A 17,076-nucleotide genomic window follows, 5' to 3' on the forward strand; every position below is an offset into this window, starting at 1 on the left:
TCTCCCACATTCGGTGGCAGTCAGCTGCAAAGATGACTCCTTCAGATACTTAAAAGGTAACCGGGAACCTTCCGTCACAAGCTTCTTCGACCAGTAGCGGTTAGGGACTACAAGGGATCACGCCCTCGCAGCGGGACTGGCAAGGTGATATTGACAACCTGACGTTATGGAAGCTGATGTACAACTAGGTCGGATGTTGGAAGGCATGCAACTCCCCGGAGTGTCGACATAGATGGCTCCGCAGTCTTGTTTTGGACGCTGTACCAAAGGTCATCATCAGGAGACGGTTGTTATTGACCTGTCGAATATTCTCCCGCTGCAGTTGGTATGGGGATCCACTTCAGTGAAGTATCCAGTGGGCACCCTTCTCGGTAGTGCCTCTGCCAAGGAGCGCTCCGGTGGCAAGTGGGCGCGGTCTGACTACACAAGAGTACCTCTCTCAGGTAGCATCTTTATCGCGCGGGCACGCTGATGGTAGTTTCGGCAAATCCGAGGGGACTTCTTGCACGGACTCTGCCTCACTGCAGTACACGGTGACAGTACCAGGCAGTTATATTCTCAGGCCGGGTTACGGCTCACAGTACTTGGACAACGGGTACCTGGTTGAAAGCTTCTTATCAGGAGTTTTTTTTTCTCCAAAAGATGGTTGTGGCCGTCACTTAGGCTCTTTACACTCCGTTCGGAGTATGCTGGGTAACTAGTCATTCATTAAGGTTAAAGAGAAGATTTGCCTCCTTACTCATGCAACTTCTTATTTTTTCCTGCCCCCTTGGGTACTGCTGTAGAACGTCCCAAGGTCTTTGCTGTCCCCCAATGATACAGACGAGAAAACTAGATTTTGTAAGAACTTACCGTAAAATCTCTTTCTCGTCTTGTTCATTGGGGGACACAGCACCCACCCAGTCTGGTATTGGGTCTGTAACATATCCTGAGTGGGAGGATTCTCGGTGCAGTCGCACACGGGTTGGAATGAGTTACAGTTCGTGAGTATGGTTTTGTACTATGTATTATTGTCGTATCCTACTGGCTGCTCCTGCTAGCTGTTTGTATGCAAGCAGTATGATGCTTGCAGGGGAAGTATAGCTAGTGGGAGGAGTTAACACTTTTATGCTTAGTGTCGCCTCCTAGTGGCAGAAGCTATACCCAAAGTCAGAGCTGTGTCCCCCAATGAACAAGACGAGAAAGAGATTTTATGGTAACTTCTTACAAAATCTAGTTATTTTTAGAAAAAATAAAGGTAATACAGCAAAAAAATTTTTTTATAAATTTGGGATTGTAGTAATTGTGCTGACCCATGGAATAAAGTTAGGTCATTTTTGCAGTATGTGCACCATACCAACAAGATGCACCCAAAGATGGCGGAATTCTGTTTTTGTTATTTCTTCCATTTCACTCCACTTAGAATTTTTTACGCTTTTCAGTATATTATATACTACCAATAAAAAAGACAACTCGTCCTGCAAAAAAACAGGCCCTCATACGACTAGGTTGATGCGTTTTTTTTTAAAGGAGAGGGGCGGGGGAAGGGCCGCGTCCATAAGGGGGTAATGTAAACCCTTCTGTTCTGTTTAAAACCCTCATGAAAGTATTGCTATAGCTTATGTTTCAGCAGTTAACCTTTATCTTATTTATTTCTTTAAACAGCGGCTTTATAAACTATCGTGATAGTAAGCTCACCCGGATTCTGCAAAATTCATTTGGTGGCAATACAAAGACTGTAGTAATTTGTACTGTGACACCCGTTTCATTGGATGAGACCCTCAGTACTCTGCAGGTAATTAGTAGTAGCCTCTTTATCCTTTTTTCGTTGTCCTAGTCTTACAAAATGTGACTACTACATGTGCTGCCAAACTTCTAACATGATTGCAAGTTGCTATACTGTACCTGCTAGGGGTGGTTTATAGGGCCAGAAGTAGGTGACGGTCTGTTAGTACTGAAACTTACAGATTGGGTCACTGCAAACGTAATGCACAGCACAAAACTTACTAGAACACTTGGCTCATTCACATAACCGTATTTTCATGGCGTAATATACGTTCGTGTGATGCGCAGTGAATAGAGTCAATGTAATGAAGTAAATGGATTTTTGTCGATCCATTCTCCTTAGCATGTAAACATAGTGTGTAGATACATGCGAGATGATCGCAACATCCTCTTTCTCCGCATACCACGCAGCGTGAGCCCTATTCTGTTCTGTGGGCAGCGTATGCAACGATGTCCGTGTGTAATACATGGCCTATAGGAGGCGATGCATACGCCACCCCGCTATGATTTTCCCAATTTGAAACCCTCCTAACTCCTGTTTTAATGACCATCTAATATATAAACTTGATATTAATGGAAACAATCTCACAATGTTCCTTTAGCGAGGCTGTCTTTGCCCATAGCAACCAATTACAGCACAGCTTTTATTTTACCTCAACAGCTAGAGAAATGAAAGCTGCGCTGTGATTGGCTGCTATGGGTAACAAGGATGATCTTATGTTAGACAGTTATGCTAAGTGAGGCTCAAAAACCTATTCTGTCATCGTCGCTAGAGGAATACAAGACCGCTTTTTGTCCTTGCTTTTCACGTCTACCAGTCTGTTAGTGCGCAATGTCATTTTCGAACAGTTTGGTGATGATCCACCCAGCGGATGTGCAATTTTGTAAGTGGTGACCCAATCTTAAGGAGAAAAGTCTGTAAGTGAAAATCATCTGGTCGTCCACCAGTAGGCGTGGAAACAGCGGCGCATCTGTGCAAGTTTCGTACAAAGTGCTCATAAATCCACCGTCGCAGCAAGCGGAGAATTGGAAGCCCTGCCGATTGTCTGACTGTGCGGAAGATTCTGCGCAAACGTTTGCAATGTTATTCCTACCAACTGCAATTGTTACGCTAAAACCAAAGGAGAAAGGTAGGCGACGTTCTGTCTGCGAGAGGATGCAAACTAATGGAAACTGATGATTTTTAGTGATGAAGCCGCCTTCCAGCTTTCAATTGGTTAACAAATATGTCAGAATCTGGGGTGGTGGGGGAGCCCACCTGTTTACATGGAGCGTATGTGTGACTCCCCAAGGTGAATGTGTTCTGCACTATAACCTGTAGAAGAGCATATGGCTGCTTCTTAATCCATGAGGAAACAGTCCCGGGTATTTTGTACCTGGACGCTACAGATATAGCTTCTACCGCAGCCGGAACAGGGAATCCCAGGTTTCGTCTTCCAATAGGATCGGCATCCCTTCAGCAAAACTGCACCCAAATAGGAATGGTTTTGCAGTTGGTGCCCAGACAATCTCTTATCTTTCCTAACTAATTCTTTTCTAATCTTACTGGTATCCTTGTCACTGTTGGTAGCATGAGTCTAATCAGGTAGTCCTGGTCCTCCATAGTGGCATATCCATGCGTGCCGTCTTGAGTTTGCTGTATCTCCCAGCACAGTCTCCAGAACGTGGAGCAGATATCGGGATGCGGGCTGTTAAACAATGAGAGTTAGACAGAAGTGTGTCAGGACTGGTATCTGCTCCTTTGTGCCAGAAGGAACAGGAAGAGCACTGCCAGAGCTCTACAAAATAATCTCCAGTGGATTACTGGTCTGCGTGTTTCTGACCAAGCTGCCAGAAAGATTCCCTGAGGGCCCAGCGTCCTATAGTGGAACCAATGCTCACAGCCCAGCGCCAGGCAGGTCTACCATTAGCGCCTCGCTCACTTCAGATGAGAGCAGGTTCACACTACGCACATGTGGAAGAGTCCATTTAAATCTTTTGTTCATCTTTATTTTTTTTTTTTCTCCCCAGTTTGCAAGTACAGCGAAGCACGTCCGAAACACTCCGCATGTTAATGAAGTGTTGGATGACCAAGCTCTACTTAAGAGATATCAGAAGCAAATCCTCGACTTGAAGAAGCAGGTTGAAAACGTAAGAGGATTTCCCTGTATAGTTGTTCCCTTGGTTCTTGGTTGCAGAATGTACATTTATGTTTATATCTCTAAATACTGTAGTAGAGCACTTCTTCTTTCTCCCTCCCTCCCCTCTTATAAAGGCATCCTCTGAGATAAGAGCCCAGGCCATGGCTAAAGAAGAACACTCCCAATTGCTAGCAGAAATTAAACAACTTCTAAAAGAAAAGGAAGACCGGATCTGGAATTTAAGCAACGTAGTTATTGGATCTTCACAACAGGCCCGTGAAGACCAAAGGGTAGCATTTCCTTTTTTCCTCTTTTTTTTTTTTATTGAATTTCAACACGGTTTTCAAGATTTCGTTGAACTATATATAACATGACACTCTTTCTGCAATTCTTATTTTAAAGGTTAAATTGAAAAGGAGGGTTACATGGGCTCCTGGAAAGATCCAAGCTAGCTTGTGTTCTGCTGGGGATTCATCGTTTCAGATGGGATCTACATTAACCATGAGCTTTGCAAAGTGACCCAAGATGTCTGAACCTTTATCGATCCCGGAGATTGACGATTGTATGTGTACACTGTAATCTAGCAGTAAGGTCTTCATGCTCCTTTTTGAAAGGGATTTATTGAGCATATTTAATGTGTGGGATTTTTTTTTCCTCTTCACTCAGCTATTTGTGCAGAGACTTCAGTCTTTGAAGGTGCTGGCTGCGCACTCGATAACTCCGCTCAAGACCCAACCTGGAATTTTGAAAGCGGAGTCACTAGCAGGGAGAAGATGACGGCTCTGTCTCATTCCATGATCGACTTCTCATCCGAAAGTACCAGGTCTGTTATTTAGTGTGTGTTTTGCAGTGCTCAAAAGTCCTGCCTAATGATAGATTTTGAAGGTTTTATTGCTTTTAAACCAAATGTAAGTTGGGAAAATAAAAACTTGGCAGCAATATTATATACAATTAAAAAAATTTAAGTGAACCAATCATGACCTTTTTTGTGCCCCATAAACTACATTATGGTGCTCAAAGGTCAGACAACGGGGAGCTGTGTTTGATACTCATTGGCACTCTGTGAAGTTGCGTGAATACTTGGGTTATAACTTTATTTTTGTTTTTTGTTTTTTTGTATACAGCCTCGCATTCCTGTATTCTAATTTCACGCACTTTTGCCTAAAAAACAAGAATTAAATTTTTTTGTGTATGTATAATGTATATATATAGTGTGTGTGTGTGTGTGTGTGTGTGTGTGTGTGTGTGTGTGTGTGTGTGTGTGTGTGTGTGCGCATATATAATAATTTCTTCTTTTCCAAAAAAAAAAGTCACCCCAAAATCATGTCACTGGATATATGGATGTCTAGAGACTTCCGTGTATATAATTATTTGATTTCAGAAGATACTGTGCTCCCCTTAACCTCTGAAGTCTTTGCACTCTTGGCGCATCCTTCACTACTCGGAGGCCTCTAGTGAGTGCAGTGCCACTGTTCAGGTGATGCAAAGTGACTAGCACTGCGCTCACTAGCGGCCTCCAGGTGTCCGCTGAAAGAAGCACGCGGTACCTTCAGAAATCTGCTATGGAAGTCCCGTGGATGTTGACTGTTTTTGATGCAGAAATACTGTAGAATTTGATGTGCAAATTCTACAGCATTTCTGCTACCTGTGAACGTACACTAAGGGAAATGATTTTTTTTCATTTAGAGCATTTCATAAGTCTGAAGTGTGCTGTGAAGGAGAGCTGATAGGGGCAAAGTACCTGCCAAAGAAATATTTGGTGCTTTTTGTTCTAATTGGCCATAATAAGCAGCGTCTAATTGTTTACATTTCATCTTATTCCTACAGACTAGATGTGTTTTTGTTTAGTTGGTTTTTGTAACTATTGGCTTTTAAAAGCTATTAAGTAAAAGCCTGAAATCTACATGTAAGTACAAATAAAACAATAAACTATAAAATATACTGTACTTATTAAGAAGACTTTGTTAAAAGGGGTTGTGTGGTTTCAAATTTTAAAACTTATTTTTATATGGGCATGGGCTAAAATTTAAAAAAAAACTCATCTGTGATCATGCGTGTTTTTTTTTTGTTTTTTTTTTTATTATTTTTCTTTCATATTCCCCAAGAATAGGCTCCACCGCTGGAAGTCAGTTGACCACCAATTGGAGGCTGCAACATCACCTTCCAAAACTCCTGAAATGGTGACTAGGATGTGAGTGCTGATGCCAAGGATTCAGTAGTGGTCATCTGACTTCCAATGGAGACAAAGCATTGGAGCCAGTTAATGGTGTCCTGGGGGGATGAAGACAGGTGAATATACTTTTTATTTTAACCCATGTGCAGCTGGTAATTATTTTTAATTTGAAACCACACAATCCCTTTTATACATTAAATATCAACACTTTTTTGTAACTGACAGCAGTGTTTTTATAAAAAATATATGTATAACTTTTTTTTTTTTTTGCACTGCAGATTTCAAATCTGCTTTTGGAAAATGTGTATGAGCTGCAGCACGGCTTCCCGTTGTACTCAATGGGTTGGTAATGACGTGGCTCTCTACACTGAATTCTTGCAAGAAAGTGCGAGAACAGCGTCTTGTACGGAATTTATTTACTCTCTGAAGCTCTTCTGTTTCCAGTAAAATGATGATTCTCCTTTTTGTATAGTGCTCTGACAAAAGACTCTTCCCTTCAAAAATGTAAAGAGCTGGAGCAGAAAGTGGCGGAGTTAGAAGAGGAGTTAAAGAGACGGAATGAGGAATATGAAGCAGTAGTTCGGAAAAGAGATTGTCTTGTAAATGTGACTGCAGATTTGGAAGAGAAACTTCACTCAGAAGATAAAGATGAGCTGCAAATAACCAGTTTAAGTGACCGGAGTGAATCTGTGCCTGATGGTAACGAACAAAATCCTATGCCAGAAGGAAGCTTGGAGATGCCTGGAAAACTGTCCCCTCTGAAAACTGATGAACAAGAGCTGGAAAAACTGAACGATTCCCCTCTCAGCAATCGGACAGATGGTGTGGACCAGGATCCAGTTCTAGGACTACTTGCAAGCCCCATTCATGATCTCTGCCGGGAACAAATCCAAATGCTGGAACAAAAAATAGCAGATTTGGAAGGAAATGAGAGTCCAGTAAATGTGAGGGTCAACACATTGTCTTTTTTTTTCTAGTTATTTAACCGCTTTTACCTGTAAAATAAGTCCTTGAGAGACACGTCCTCCTGTGTCTCTCCAAACTCTTAGAAAGCTGGCTGACCACTGATGTGGGCTCGGAAGAGCTGCAATGGAGGTGGTTGACAACTGGCTTGTGGCTTGATTTTGCAGTACGACAGCATGGAATGTACCTTTTGCATAATTGGTCACAAACTTTAAGCCACTTCCTCAGACTGTATTCAAACGGCCTAGAGCAAGTTGCACCCGAAGATCTCAGGCGCAACTTGCAGAGCACACAGACCCCCTTTCCGTGTGCTGTCTGAGGTGTGTTGTGCTGCACATTACATGTGCTAACGTCGTCCGAGAATCAGAACACAATAGAACATGCAGCAACTTTTCAAACTCTGACTGAGTGAAAAATTGCTGTGTAAGTGATGTCCAAATCTTGTCACACAGACATATTTGTAGGTCAAAAGCAGGAGTACAGAAACGTGAACAGAAAAGGTATAATGGTAAGATTTGTGCCTCTTCTGGGTTTTAAATTTAAAAAAAAATCTTATTTGTATAGCGGCAACTTATTCTGCAGCGTTTTCAAGTAATTTATTTATTACCCCTACCAAGCTGGATACTCATTTTCGACCTTGGTTGGCTGAGTTGACCTTGAGCCGGCTACCTGAATCATGCAGGATTGAACTCGCAACCTTCAGGTCATGAGTGAGAGCTGAGGACTGCATTTCTTTTACTTGCACTCCTGGTTATGGCTTACAAATGCTGAACTTTGTACACTTGTGTAAAAGTTGCGGAAACGCTGCTGATAAACCGCAGCAGAATCCTTTATTAAAGTGACTGGGATTAAAACAAATCCTGTTGACATGTAGAGGTGGTTAAAAAAAAGCTGTAGATTTTCTGCTATGTACTGTAACCTGCATAAATGTGTAAACTCGCTTTAAAGGAGTTTTCTGGTCCATAACTATTGATCTGGCGATCCACGAAAGAGCAGCTGGCCAAAAGGCTCAAAACTCTACATTTTCTGCAGCGGCCTGGTAAAGCCATCTTCAAAGTAACTAAATTTTAAAGGGGTTCTGTCATTTAAAAAAAAAAAAAAATACTTGCCTATTCCCCTATTCCTCCCCAGGCAGTCGTCTTACAGCATTTTCTCCTGGCTGATCTTATTCGGTCCCTCGGGTTACCTCACCGCAAGCCAGCCAGATGCGCTTATTATGGAGTGTCCATTCCTGGTATTCTTCTTCCGGCAGGTCAGTGTAGGTTACATCACTAGTGACGTAACTTTCATTGCCTAGGCATTCCTTTCTATCTATTGCTGAGACTGCGCATGCGTGCTGGCTCTCCGCGCAGAGCTCATATACTGTTGCAGAGCAAACATGCGCAGTCTCTACAATAACCTGGCAGGGAGAAGATCTGGTAAGAAGACTGATGGGGGAGGAATAAACAAGTATAGAATTCTTGTTTTCTATTGTCAGAACCCCTTTTAATGCAAACATCAAAGGAAAAAAAATTGCTACGGTTCATTAGAGGAGTTGGTAATCTAGTCAAAGAAAAGACATCTGTCTACAAGATGCAGCTGACGGATGTATGAAATTAGGTTAAACAGTAATGCTGCTAAAGCACCAAATGAGGAAGAAATGGCCAAACCCTAAGGAGGGGAATAAAGTTGTATTTGGGTGTTTTAGTGACAAGAAAAACTGTGCGATTGCAAAAATTAAAAATGTGGTTAACGATAAACGGAGATAAGGCTGTCACTGACCACTTGAATGGCTACTTTAGTTGTGTTGTCAGAAGAAAATGATTGGGCCTGGTATTAACGCTAGTTGCAGGCGCTCTGAAACATGGTTTTTGGATACTGGGAACTTGAAGGCCTCATATCCACTAGAAAAATACAATCCGCCCAGAATCTGCTGCAGATTTCCACAGCAGATTCCGCGCGGATTTGCTTTAAATGGGTTTTTTTTTTTTTCATGTGGATATCCGCACCCATTGCTAGCAATGTGGCCGATCCGCGTGGAATCCGCGGTAAAATGGAGCATGCCACGTTTTTCCTCCTGCACGGAAAAAAACGCAAATCTATTAAAATGTTATCCGCAGGTGCAAAATTCAATTAAATTGACTGCGGATGGCCAATGATTCCCTATGGGCAAAATTGAATGCGGATCCAATGAATAACAGTGATCATTTAAAGTAAAAAAAAAAAGTGTAAAAAAAAAAAAGCCAGGCGAAAAAAAAGTTTAAAAAGCTTACATTTCATCTCCCCTCATGGATCATATCCGCGAGGGAGGATGAAATGACGTACCTAAGGCCCCTGGATTTTTCTGCGGACCTTACCCCAGCTTCTGCGCGCACACCCTTCACCAAAATGGCAGACTCATGCGCAAAATCCGTGGATTGCCAGGGTAATTTAAATTTTCCCTGCTCCTGGCTAGAAAGCTTAGCCAAGAGCCTGGAGATTTCACGGGGGGCCGCGGTAAGCGGTTCCTGATCACGTGTTCACCGTTATCCAATGGATAACGGCAATCACTTAAAAGTAAAAAAAAAAATTTGAAATTTCAGCTCCCCTCACCAATGCGATCGGTGAGAGGAGATGAAACTTTTTACCGGAGGCCTCCGTATTTGATCCCCGACATGATCCTCCTCCGTGAACCTTCCTAGATTCCTTTAAAAACTGTGGGATCAAAATACGCAGTACACCCCAAGATAAATTCGTTAAGGAGTCTAGTTTTCAAAATGGGGTAATTTTGTGGGGGTTCTCTATGGTTTTGGCCGCTCAAGAGCTCTGCAAGTGTGCTATGGAGCCTAAAAGGTCTTCAAGCAAAATTTCTGTTCTGAAAGACACAGACTACTCCTTTCATGTTCGGCACCCGACATAAGATTAGGGCCATAATGGGTATGTTTCTGAACACAGGACAAACAAGAGTATCCATTTTGGGGTGTAAATCCTCATTTTCATGTGCCCTATAGAAAAAAAAAGTCTTTTAAATTGACATATTTGCAAAAATATGAAATTTTACTTTTTCCTCTCTAAATTGAATTAATTCCTGAAAAAAAACCTGTGGCGTTAATACTCCCGACCCCCCCCCCCCCCCCTTCCTCAGTGAATACATTAAGGGGGTGTAGTTTTTAAAATCAGGTCATTTGTGGGGGTATCTATCATTCTGACACCTATGAGCCTTTACAATCTTGGCTTGGTGTAGGAAAACAAAGTTTTCCTCAAAATGCTGAAAAGTAATGTTACATTTGTACGTCTCCTAAATGGTTAAAAAAAACACACGTTTTTCAAATGTGCATTCAGAATAAAGTAAACCTATGGAAATATATAACTTAGCAAAAATCTGTACAGCATGTTTGCACATATTTGATATATTACAATTGAATGTGAAAAAAATATTTTTTTTCAAAATTTTCCCAATATTGGCACTTTTCATAAATATACACAAATTCTATCAGACTATTTTCACCACCTAAATGAAGTACAATATGTGGCGAAAAAACAATGTCAGAATCACTTGGATATACAAAACCTTTACAGAGTTATGATAGGTTAAGTGACACATGTCAGATTTCCAAAATTTGGCCTGGTCATTAAGGCGCAAACAGGCTTGGTCACTAAGGGGTTAAACAGAAATGTTAAATTCTTCCTATAATTGATTCATTAGTTCGTGCTCTAGACCCCCAAGTAATGTGTTTTTTAAATGGTTACTTAGGAATCTGATGTCACATGCCATTTCTATGTAGGTTTAAAGCTGTCGCTTTCTTTGAGGGAAAGGAAACTGTCAGACCGTATGGCATATTTATTATAGATGTACAAATGGGTCACTGTCATTTGCTAAAACACTTTTTTGAGTTTTGGCTTTTTTTAAAAATCCAAACTAGCATCACCGCTTCTTGCTTTCTGAACCACCATGAGTCCTAGCTCATGGATTCCAACTAGAGTTCATCTTCAAATTAAATTGAAGGTGGAATCCCTTCCTGAGTTATAAAGACGGGCAACATTCCCACTGTATATAGCTTGTTACTGAAATAACTATTTTGTTGTAGAACATGGAGGAGAATCGTCAAAGGATACTTGAGAATGAAGAGACTACGCAAACCCAACTCATGTGTAATGATGTGTTTGATAACTTGCAGGACATGGAAGCAGAGCTTTGCTCCTTGCGTCATGAGAAATTAAACCTTGAGGAGAAGCTTTTCAGCCTACAACAACACATTGACAAGATGACAAGTGAAAGCGATGAGCTGAAGACTACACTTCAGAGCCTAGTGTCAGAAAGGGACCAGATGAAGGAAGACCTTAGAGAGAACGTAGAGATGGTAACTAGGAAATCCTTAGGTTTTCTTCTTTTGGAAGTTACCGCATGGAATTATAAACAGTTTTTGAATGAATGTTCTTAATTCTTCCTCTTTGTAGTCTATTGAAACTCAAGATCACCTTAGAGAGGCACAACATGACCTTCAGCAGCAGAAACTGAGCATAGAAGAGTTAACATGTCAGATTGCATCTTTAGAACAAAAAGTATGTTATTTTGGACGATCAATGTTGCATTTTATCTTGAACCATCCAAATTCCACAGATCTTATGTTTATTTTTTTTTTCTTTTCCCTTCAACCAGTCGTCTATACTAAATCACGAATTGCAGGAAACTATTGCAGTTTTGAAGGAATCCAACAATGAGCGAGATCTTCTTGAGCAGATGAAGCAGAAACTGGTATTAGAACTAGAACATCTTCATAATGATATTAAGAACAAAGAACTGACCATAGGAGAATCTGAAAAAGAGCGGACTGAAGCTGAACAAAAAGTCCTTGCCCTGACTGTACAGCTGAAGTCTATGTTAGAGGAGAGGGAAGAGTTGCAGAAGCAGGTAACTCAGGAGGAACTTGGTAAAGGTTTTATAGCTACAGGTCATAGATCTATATTCTTTTACAGATTCATGTAAAAGTACTTGACAGGAGTCCATCATGTTTGGTTAAGAAAAAAAGTAACCTTTTTCTACATATCATCAGAACTAAACAAACCAAAACTCCATCCAGTTGCCAGTAAACATGTCAGGGTTGAGAAATGTCCTGAATGAGTGTGTAACTGGTCATCTTCTTGCTCTTTTAGTAGAAGGAAAAAACCATCCCTAAATGTGATTGTTCTATGATCCATCACATGGGTGGTGATAACATGACGTCATGTTCCTGTAGTCTCTGGAGACTGTACAAGGGGAGAGATGAATTGCCACCTGTGATCTTTCTTTTTGATGTTACGTTCAACTTACACCTTCACATAATATTGGCTGGAAAACTCTACATACTCTTTAGGGATCAGATTGGTTTTGACTTGATTTAAGAAGTTGTTTAAGTTTCCATTAGTCTATTGGTAATGCCACTTTTATCGCACACTAGTCTGCTGAAACTGAAGAGGAGCTTAAAAGGACTCAAGAAGAACTTGATCAGCAGAAGCAGGGGGTTGAAAAGCTGGCAAATGAAATTTCTTTGCTTGAAGAAAAGGTATACATTTAGCTATATTGATAACTCTATGATCTATCATTCCCCGTATGGAATATAGAGAACTGTCCAGGGATGTGCTCACTCTTGTTTGTTTTTTTTCCTTCAAAAAGTCCTCCGAGCTAGAAAGAGAGTTGCAAGAAAAGAGTCACATCCTGAACAAAGCTGTTGAAGACAGACACATTTTTGACCAGTCTAAACAAGGTCTCGTCTCTGAAATGGAACAGGTTATGGAGGACTTAAAGAACAAGGACTCTGACTTGAAACAAGCGGAGAAGGAAAAAGAAGCAGTGTCTCAGAAAATACTTGAACTTACCAACAAAATGCAAAGTATTGCACAAGAAAGGGATGACCTGGTGCATTCCAAGAAGAAGCTGGAAGAAGAGGTACATTATATTGTGGACAGAAGAAAACTACTTCCTTTACCGTAACTGTCCGGTTTAAACCGTTACCCTGAGTACTGCACTCTGTCAATCTCCCTTATGTGGGGTCACTATGGAGCAAAGGGCGTCTGAGGACTGCCTCACACTTAGCAATGCTATGGCCACAGCCTTGGAACCTTGAGGTGCTCTTCTCAGGCAGTTACTATAAAATCAGTGTGATTCTGGAATTAAAAAAAAGACCACCCCAAAGTTGCATTGGTTATAGACCTCTTAATGCTGTTGAACAGTTGGGTTTCCCAATAGATGAATCCTCTGTTTCACTTGTAAGCCATAAAAGTTTTACAAGCATCTTTTTCTACTAATTCCTGTTTTTGTTAGTAGGGCACTTAGTTGTACCAATTGGCTTCCAATAATTTGAATCTGTGAAATTTGCCATATTTATCGCTGAGTATTCTGCAAACACCCAAGATGCAGCAGCTTGACTTTACTAGGATTCAGAACTTTTATATGACTTTTGTCTCTTATGTTTTTTTTTTGTTTTTTTTTTAAGGGTAAATTTGTTGTATTTTAAATAGAGATGAGCGAACGTACTCGGATAGGCACTACTCGTCCGAGTAATGTGCCTTATCCGAGTACCTCCCCGCTCGTGCTGAAAGATTCGGGACGCGCTGCGGAGCGGGGAGCTGCAGGGGAGAGCGGGGAGGAACGGAGGGGAGATCTTTCTCTCCTTCTCTCCCGCCCGCTCTGCCCCGCTCCCCGCCGCAACTCACCTGTCAGCAGCGGAGCGCCCCGAATCTTTCAGCACGAGTAGAGCGGTACTCGGATAAGGCACATTACTCGGACGAGTAGTGCCTATCCGAGTACGTTCGCTCATCTCTAATTTTAAACAAATGTTATGTACCTTATCACGAGAGTCACATCAGTTGTGCTCAACTTCTGTAAGGTCATAGAAACCTATCAGAGGTTGTGGTCTGTAGGGGACCTAGGCATTAAGATCTCGTCGGTGGCTAATATAACTTGGTTGTGGCACTTGAGTTGCAGTCTCCTTTAACTCTTCTGTGTTATCCTTTGGTGGTTCTTTAATGTAAAAATTTAGTTACATTTTTTTCCTGACCGCTAACCCATTTCTTTTCCCTGTTTTTTAAATCAGGCGGAGAAATTAAGGGAGGAATTTCAGCAGCTAAAGCATGAGCATAACCTCTTAGCCGACCAACAAACTAGGAAGACTAGCCAAATAGATGAACTAGAAACCGAGCTCCAACAAATGCAAGAGAAGATGCGCCTCAGTGACACTTCCATTAAACAACTGGGGAACGAGAAAGTTGCTCTACAAAAGCAGCTGCAACAATGTGAGCTGAAGGTGGCGTCCCTTCACCAAGAACAGGAGCAGATGCAGCAGCTGCTCGAGAGAGTGCGAAGCGAGAAACAAACTATATATGCCAGTCTGCAAGACCAAGAGAAAGCGGTAGGTATACCATAGATCTATATAGTAGTGCCGTGTGGGAGAAAATAGATTGTGCAGTCCCACTGGCAGGCTGGTGATTGCCAAGACTCACGCGGACTTAGAAAAGTGCCTCTAACAGAGAAAAAATTGCAATACTTGGATTACCTTTTATATTTTCCCAAGATCTTAGAGTGATTTTCAGCTTTTTCAACAATTCAGTGTTCAGCTTACATAACTTAAAGGGGTATTCTGGTTGGGAAGCGAAGTTTAAAAAATTCCAGATATGAATAGTGTTGGCGCCATGTTTATGTACAACTGGTTATGGGTATAAATTGTGCAGCCTTTCCCAGCTTAGCCTGTCCTCTGCGGTTTTTCGGCTATTTTCCAAGGTGGCCGCCACATCCCTGTCGATATGCAGCTTGAAAGTACATTTTTCACAGTTCCCAGCTCTGTACTCCCTTTGTGTATGTATACCCCCACTAAGCGCTGCCCTTTAGTGGTCAGCAAATCCAATCTTGAGAGCTGCAGAGAAAGTCAGCCCGGTCATTCCTGCTGAGCAACCTCGACCTGTAGCTCTCGAATACTTACAGGTCGTATCCAAGGTAACCTGGGAATAAACACTTCTGGAGAGCCGGGAGAAGGTGAGGGTTTATAGATCTACCGACACAAAATCCAGAACAGAAGCACATTGCAAACTTTAATGGTTTAGCATTCATTTGAGAGCAGTTTTGTGCAACAGGAATATCCCTCTAGGTTTGTGCAGGGTTTTTTGGATCATTTTGTCTTGATATACATAAATTTTGAAAATTGTGCTAGTCACACTTAGAAACTGACTGTAAAGTGGAGTCAAACTCCTCCTGCACTGCCTCCTGGTGGAAGCAAACCAGCGCTCCTCATATGTCCCCAACTCCAGTCCTCAGGGACCACCAACAGGTCATGTTTTTAGGATCTGTTATGGTAAGAACATCTGTGGCAATGCCTGAGGCACCGGCAATTACATCACCTGTGCAAACTGAGGAAATCCTGGAAACATGACCTGTTGGTGGTCCCTGAGGACTGGAATTGGAACACTGGTCTAGTGGATTTGGTTATGTAATTGCTGCCTCTTGAGAACCCCATTCCAATGTGCCCAAATATAAAAGGAAAACACATGTTACAAGCCAGGTAAAGGAGCATCACATGGGGAATTAAAGGTGTGTGGGTGCTAACCATTTCTGGGTCACAGTGGAGGTGGTTGGTACCCGTAGCAACAAGGGGTAAAAAACGTGAAAGAACACTACAGCTTTTCAAGAAAAGGAGGCTTTTTTTTTTTTTTTGAAACTTGCATTTAATGGGTGAGTGCTTTATTTTCACATTGGAAGCGCATTGGATTGGGGTTCCTGAGATGAGACTACTACTTAATACTTAGCAGTTGTAGTAAATGCCCTGAGTTGTCTGGTTGTTTTACTAGGTTGCTCAGCTACAAGACGAACTGATCACTTCTCAGACAAAACTTGAGACTGTGAAAGAGGAGTGTAATGAGAGAAACGCCCAACTAGCTGAGAAAGTTAATGAAGTAACGGAACTGTTAAAGGAGAAGGCTTCTGTGGAAGAGGAGAACGAACAATGGGTGGTGGTAAGTCTGTTAGCCATGCAGATCGGCCACCATGTGATATTTAACTTCTATGTATCTCTTGCATTTGTGCTTGCATATAAACCTAGGTTTTCAGAATACAAATTCCTAAACTACTGGGATTTGTTTCTGTGAGGGGAATAGATTGCCTCTCTTGTGCTGAACATGGATGTTGGTGCATTTATTCCAGAAAGTGTCAGATGCAATGGTGAAGAACTATAAACTGGAGAAAAAGATCTCTTCTCTGGAAAGTTTGGTTACTCTTTTGCGCTCAACACGGAATGAAACTTCTGAAGAAGTAGATCAACTAGCAGTATGTACTGAATCTTTAGAAAGAAAGAATCAAGAATGGAAGGTAATATTGATGTTTACAGTTGTAGAACAGGATTTCCTATTGGCTGGCTAAATGAAATATGACAATCTCTAAGAAATGTCCTTCTTTTTTTTTTTTTTTTCTTTTTATAGGATCTTGTGGAAAATGTTTCCACCATTTATACAAATCATCACAGTTTGCTGAAAAACCTCTCTAGGGATCTCAAAAGAGAAACTGAAGCTCAAAAACAATCGATGAGTGCGATAAAAGAAGGTCTTTCATCAACACTCTCCAAGACTTTTGGAAATCTGGAAACTGAACATACCAAGCTAAATTCTCAAATCGAAAATCTGCTGCATAAGTTTAAGGTATAATTCTGGTCTGGGTGACATAAAGGGGTTGCACCAGAATTATCACCTACTCGTAGGGTAGGTGATAAGTTTGATCGGTGGGAGTCTCACTGCTGAGGCCTCCACCAAGATGGGAAATGCATCTCTTCTGGTCACTGTTGGCTCATTGCACCCACCCTCGGTGATGTGGATCTTCAATGGAATAACAACCACTCTTGTACGCCACTCATTTCAATGGGGCTGGCGTAGATGGCCAAGCACTTTGTACTCTGCCATCTCCCGAAGTGTCATGAAAAATGAAAGGGTGGTACAGCACATGCGCTACTGTCTCCCCATTCAATCTCCATATCGCTGTAATGGGTGCAGTGAGCCTGCGGAAAGGAGAAGGGGAGCACAGGACCTCCATTCTCAGGATCAGTGGGGGTCTCGGCAGTGAGACTCCCACTAATCAGACCT

General features: G+C 41.7%; 1 pseudogene; it reads left to right on the forward strand.

Moving 5' to 3' along the window:
- Positions 1 to 17,076, forward strand: part of LOC136572920 (centromere-associated protein E-like) — a 47,757-nt pseudogene that overhangs the window by 14,955 nt on the left and 15,726 nt on the right.

This window comes from Eleutherodactylus coqui, chromosome 7 (genome assembly GCF_035609145.1).
Source record: "Eleutherodactylus coqui strain aEleCoq1 chromosome 7, aEleCoq1.hap1, whole genome shotgun sequence".
In the NCBI taxonomy this organism is placed as follows: domain Eukaryota; kingdom Metazoa; phylum Chordata; class Amphibia; order Anura; family Eleutherodactylidae; genus Eleutherodactylus; species Eleutherodactylus coqui.